Here is a 6,643-nt window from a genome sequence, read left to right as displayed (position 1 = left end):
TATGTACAAACAACTTTTATTTGTGTGCAACACATTTTTTTGTGTACAACCTTTTGGCAGGAATCTAACTCCATAGCTATGGCCCAGTCCAGTTTATTGTCCAAATTTACTCCCATTAACTTATGGGAAAGTAATACAATCTGAGAGATGTTTACATGCAATTTATGCAATTTTATTTAGGATAGTGGTAGTGTTAATATTACTAAGGTTCTATAAAAATTGAAGTATTGGATATTTTTTGTATAAAGGTTATCTATTAATATAAATGTACTTTTACTTTTGATACATAAGACAAGTTATTTAAGAACATTTGTACAACAGAGTAGAGATTTAGACATTTCAATATGGGTTAACTGAAATATTACATAATTTTATTTTCATCATAGCCTAAGCAATTGATCTTATTACTAAATAGTATTTGAGATAAATGATTTGGCCTTATTTACAGGTGGAGGAGGTGGGAATTTGAGAAACGCTACACAGGGGAGGTCCAGTCCATAAAGGGACATTGGATCACATTGACTCTTCAGATCTCAGAAGCTTCCAGGGTTTTGAGATTACCAGTTCAGTTGGCTGGATGGCTAGCTACAGGGTCGAGAAACTTAGACGGATTGCCCTGAATTCCTTCTTCATGGTGGTAGGTAGGAAATTTGTATGGAATGGGAAAATTCCTTTAGTCTGCTTGTCTCTGCTAAAAAGCTAAACTCTAGCTAAGCTAGATGTGGGCAAGGAGGGGAATGGGTAAGATGGGTGACCTCTTCAAACAGGGGATTTTAGTGTCCTTTGAGGAGATCTTTCTTTCTTCCCCGATCTGACAAATTTGCGTTTTTTGTTGCACGACCAAAACAACTTTGAATGTACAGTACTGTGCAAATATTTTAGTCAGGTATGAACAAATGCTGAAAACTAAGAATGCTTTAAAAAATGAAATAGTTAATAGTTTATTTTATAGAATTGACAAAATGCAGTGAGTGAACAGAAGAGGAATCTAAATAAAATCAATATTTGGTGTTACCACCCTTTGCCTTCAATATAGCATCAATTCTTCTCGGTACACTTGCACACAGTTTTTGAAGGAACTCGGCTGATAGGTTGTTCCAAACATCTTGGAGAACTAACTACAGATCTTCTGTGGGTGTAGGCTTTCTCAAATCCTTCTGTCTCTTAATGTTATCTCAGACACACTTGATGATGTTGAGATCAGGGCTCTGTGGGGGCCATGCCATCACTTCCAGGACTTGTTCTTCTTTACACTGAAGATAGTTCTTAATGACCTTTGTTGTATGTTTGGGGTTGTTGTCCTGCTGCAGACTAAATTTGGGGCCAATCATACGCCTCCATGGTGGTTTTACATGATGGATAAGTATCTGCCTATATTTCTCAGCATTGAGGACACCATTAATCCTGATCAAATCTCCAACTCCATTTGCGGAAATGCAGCCCCGAACTTGCAAGGAACGTCCACCATGCTCCACTGTTACCTGCAGACACTTATTATTTATAGATAGATGGATAGATAGATAGATAGATAGATATTTATTGATCCCAAGAAAAATGGGAAATTACGGTGTTACAGCAGCACACGTAAATCAGTTGCACAACACAAAATATAAATAAAAATGAGATACTAGGAAAAATATATATACATACAATATATATGAAATAATATTTCTTATATATTATGTTATATATAATAAAATTATATATTATATATATATAATTATATATATATTATATATAAAATTCTTATATTTTATTTTTATAATTATTATTATTTAATGTATATTGTATGTATGTATATTTTTTCCTATGTACTGCTATAACACTGTAATTTCCCATTTTTTGGGATCAATTAATATCTATCTATCTATTATAATAGGAATAAAAATAATAGAACAAATATTTGAATATACACAGGATGGGTAAACCAAAATGTGCAAATACCTAAATAATATGCTAAAATGTATGCTACATGTAAATAAACCAATTGTGCAGGTTGCACTTAGTGCAGTAGTTTGCTGTCTAAAAAGTCTTATCTAGCACCCAGTGATGACATGCTAAAAAGTGTTATTGCTTGTGGTAGGAAGGATTTTCTGTAGCCGTCCGTGCGGCATCGAAGCTGTCGGAGTCTGTTTGAGAAGGAGCTCCTCTGTTGGACCAGTGTGGGGTGGAGAGGGTGGTCTGGGTTATCCATGATAGATAACAGTTTGTTCAGAGACCTCCTCTCCACCACAGCTTCAAATGTGTCCTGTTTGCAGCTGATCACAGAGCCAGCCTTCCTGATCAGTTTGTTCAGTGTGATTGTGTTGCTGGCTCTGATGCTGCTGCCCCAGCAGATTGCGGAGGAGAACAGACCGCTGGCCACAACAGACTGGCAGAAGATCTCCAACATTCTTCTGCGTGAATGTGAAGAAGCTTCCTCAGGAAATAGAGTCTGCTCATCCCCTTCTTGTTAACAGCAGTGCTGTTGATCTTACAGTTCAGCCTCCACCATGTCCACGTCATTTCCCAGGATGCAAAGGGCCTGCGGAGTCGTTCCCTTCCTCTTGAAGTTGATCACCATCTCTATGGTCTTATCCACGTTCAGCAGCAGGTGATTCTTACCAGACCACTCCACAAAGTCATCCACCAGTGCCCTGTACTCTCCCTCCTGTCCATCCAACAACTGCAGAGTCGTCACAAAACTTCTGTAGGGGACATGACTCTGAGGTGTACTGGAAGTCTGTGGTGTATAAGGTGAGCAGAAAAGGAGACAGCACAGTCCCCTGTGGAGCCCCCGTACCACTCACCACCACATTAGACAGAACATGGTCCAGGCTGACAAACTGTGGTCTTTCTGTCAGGTAGTCAGTGATCCAGGAGACTATGGACGCACCGACACCCATCACCTGCAGCTTCTCACCTAGCAGCAGATGGTGTTGAATGCACTGGAGAAATAAAAAAATGTCCAGGTGTTGTACCACTCTCCAGCCCTCCCGCGAACAAACTGCCTTCTGCCACAGACAAATATTTCAAATTTGGACTCATCAGTCCAGGGCACCTGCTACCATTTTTCTGCACCCCATTTGTTATGTTTTCGTGCATAGTTGAGTTGCTTTGCCTTGTTTCCATGTTGAAGGTTGGCTTTCTGGCTGCGACTCTTCCATGAAGACAACTTCTTGCCAGACTTGGGCGTACCTGGGTCACACTTGTTTCTGCCTGTTCCGAGCTGGACATCTGGTCATCTTCCGATTTCGAAGGGAAATAAGCTTGATGTGATTTTAATCTGCTGCACTAGGTTCTTTTGGCCGACCACTGAGTCTACAATCCTCAACGTTGCTCAACCTTTTGCAAGTGTACCTATAGAAATTGATGCTGGTTTGAAGGCAAAGGGTAGTAACACCAAATATTGATGTGATTTTGATTTTTCTTTGGTTCCCTTACTTTGCATTTTGTAAGTTGATAAAAAAATATTTAGATTTATTTATATATTAATTTCTATTTTTGAAAGCATTCTTTGTTTACAGCATTTTTTCACATCTGCCTAAGACATTTGTACAGTACTGTAGGCCTACAAGTTTCACCAAAACAAGTTCCTTCCCGAGGCTTTTTTGCAACGATACCTGGAATATTTGATGACTGCAGTGCTATATTTTATGTAGTCTTGATTTAGATGTTTATAGTGCACATTTACATTTAAAAGGTCTGTAAATCTGGATCTTCAAGACAATTGTAGCAAACCATAGTCAACTTTATTCAAATTAAACGTTATTTTCCACAAAGTAGTGGTTAATGAAGATGCTGAGTGTCTAGTAGCTTTTGGAAAACCACTAGCCGCAGTGGCTGGTGAGCAAAAACGTTATTGCCAAGCACTGTTTAGGCCTAAAAGCTTTGACAAACCAACCTGATTATTTGCCGTTGGACAGTCTGGCGAGTTCCGTGACGCGAGTCTGTTTGGTGTGTTCTCTGCTGTCGTCAGTCGGAGGAACCGTTGGCAGATTTGACTTATTGAATCGAATTGGTGGAGTGCCAGCCCTTGTCTAACAAATCAGTGCACAACAAAACCAGAGCTGACAACAGCAGTATCTTCTTATTACTAGCCATTGTCTTTTTTTTCTGTTGAACAATGACAACAACAATCCTTCATGACTACTATCAACACTCTGTGATGAAAACAATGACTGACAACAGTGTTCTCTGTGTTTACTACGTCTAGAGAGATGTTCCGTGATTTACGGTTTTCATTTTTGGGCAACAATACAGATTAGCACTGCCTGCTCTTATGGAGATGTATTAAGTCTTGCGCATGCACAGAATGTATGCTCAAGTCAGCGTTGCCTTGGCGTGTTCCGAGGCACTTTTTTGAGAGACAGGAGCCGACTGATCAGTCTGACAGCCTTGTCTGCTGATGGTCGGCCGTTGGGTTGGTGTGTCAGAGCCTTAACGTTACGCACCGGTCGTAGAAAAACTGTAAACAATGAATGACACAGCAGGGAGAAGTGGTCTCATTGATCTGTGATTCCAAAGTGTCCACGTTAAGTGGTTCTTGTCATAACTACAAAATAATAATAATAAAAAGCAGACCCTGCATAAAATTTGTGAAACGGCAATATGTAAATCATTCAGACACCGGCAACCATATAACGTGGTTGCCGGTGCAAACCAAAGCAGCGTTTTGTCAGATACTATGTAAACATTTGTTAGCTAATGTAGCTTACTACACTACATTGACAGGGAAGCTATTGTGAGCATTAGGTTAATGTGACTAATGCAACATAAATAGCTACGCTAGCTAGACATTTCCTGAATAAAATAAATTCCCCCCCCTTACAAAAACAAAAAAGTACCTGTCTTTCCACTCTCTCAGCTGTAACAAACGCTGAATACCATATGAATGACTTTATATGTACTGTTTACATTTCTGAAGGTTAAGCACCATTCAATTAAATGTGACTTTAACTAAAATAAAACAGCACATTGTAGTTTATATTTATGATTTGTCAGTAATACAGTTAAAATGGGGCAAAATTGTGATGCTGGTCAGTCTAAGGTGTGCGCTCCTAAATTTTCTGCCAATGCCCCTAATATTTTTTAGTTAGGGGCTACAGTGCTTCTAGTCGAAAACGACTTTGCTTGCTCTCCCCTTGTTTGTGTTGGTGTTTCAGTTTCCTCACACCATTCCTATAGATTATATGTTAAATGCTGAAGATAGATTTTAAATCTCTGTGAATGACAATAAAGGCACCTTTAACCTTTTAACAGGGAGAAGAAAAGACAAGAGTACCTCCTTGTCAAAGATTTCTTTAAAAGCTATAGTGCTTAGTTTCTATCTCCCCAATGAATAATTCTAAGTAATAAAAACAAAACTGTCTGCACATCCACATAATAAAAGTTTTCCGTGATCTCGTACTACACTTGATCTGAGTGTATGGTGAACACAGCTACGGCTTGGAACCCTCTCGTCCAGCAGAACTATTCACAGGATGTAAGGAAACGCATATCAGGAACATCATGTTTTTTATTGTGCGTGTGTAGAACATGTCTGTGTATGTATACCCCCCATTGGAGTTAGGAGCACGTGTTCATCCATTGTCTGTGTTCAAGTCCACAGCTGTCTGCTTCTGAACTGAAGTATGATCAAGGCCTTAGGGGCAGTACAAGATGCACATTTATCCTCTCTCTCTTTTTAACCTCTCAGTAGGTCAGGAGGTTTGGTAGCTTGCTCAAGGTTTCATGTTATTCAAGATCCATGAATATTGTTGGGATGAAGTACCCTGTTCATTTTATAAATGGCATTCGAAACTAAGCTCAGTTGAATCTGGTCAAACCCATGTGGAGACCCTTATTGTTTAGATTGCTCCCCACAGACCACACAAGGGCTCTTCATGACATTTTGTGTCCAACTGTTGAAAGCACAGATTAAAAGGTTCTAGTTCAAGCAGCATTGCTCCAATTAGAGGTTACTGTACAATCTTTTTCCCTCCACAAAATTATTTCTCAGAAGTGACAGTCAAATCTATTTATATGTAATAGCTTGTACTTTTTTGACTTTATCTGAGCAGTGATTTGGCTCTTTTTACAGGGTTTCTGCAGGGCTTTAAAAAGTCTAAAAAACACAACATTTCAAAAGTTTAGGCCCTAAAAAGTATTTAATTTTCTGTAAGTATGTAGGTATTGTGTTCTAGGTCTCAAATAATTTTAAACAGGTCTTAATTTTCCTACATTAACACCTCACTACCTCTAATCTTCATTGAAATGTTCCTGCAGTGCTTCAGAATGTTTTTTATTTAATTCAGTGGTGTTGTAGTTCTTTTTGTTGCTAGTCCAAATATAATTCTGTATTACAACAACAAATGCTACCAACATGCAACTTATATTTCAGCTAATCTAGACACTAGTCCTATAATGCCAATAACAAAATGAATGGGGGAATTGTTTTAGACAGCGATTCAGGACTTCGACTTTTTTATGTTGTGATATACAGTAGGTTTTAAATTTCATTCATAATGGTCTTAAAAAGGTTTTAAAAAGTTTTAAATTTGACTAAGTGAAACCTGTAGAAACCTTGTTTTGTAACACACAAACCAACACCATCCATCCATCCATCCATCTTCGACCGCTTATCCGGTATCGGGTCGCGGGGGCAGCAGCTCCAGCAGGGGAC

At 38.8% G+C, this 6,643-nt stretch overlaps 1 long non-coding RNA gene across 1 annotated transcript in view; it reads left to right on the top strand.

Moving 5' to 3' along the window:
* Positions 1–893, top strand: part of LOC117948691 — a 9,763-nt gene extending 8,870 nt beyond the window's left edge. The window contains exon 3 of the long non-coding RNA XR_004657528.1: positions 883–893. This is a non-coding gene — a long non-coding RNA (uncharacterized LOC117948691). The remainder of the gene's footprint in view (positions 1–882) is intronic.
* The last annotated feature ends 5,750 nt before the right edge of the window (positions 894–6,643 follow it).

The sequence above is a fragment of the Etheostoma cragini genome, chromosome 8 (genome assembly GCF_013103735.1).
Source record: "Etheostoma cragini isolate CJK2018 chromosome 8, CSU_Ecrag_1.0, whole genome shotgun sequence".
In the NCBI taxonomy this organism is placed as follows: domain Eukaryota; kingdom Metazoa; phylum Chordata; class Actinopteri; order Perciformes; family Percidae; genus Etheostoma; species Etheostoma cragini.
Note: the sequence above shows the minus strand (reverse complement) of the source record. Positions and strands in the feature narration are given on the sequence as shown.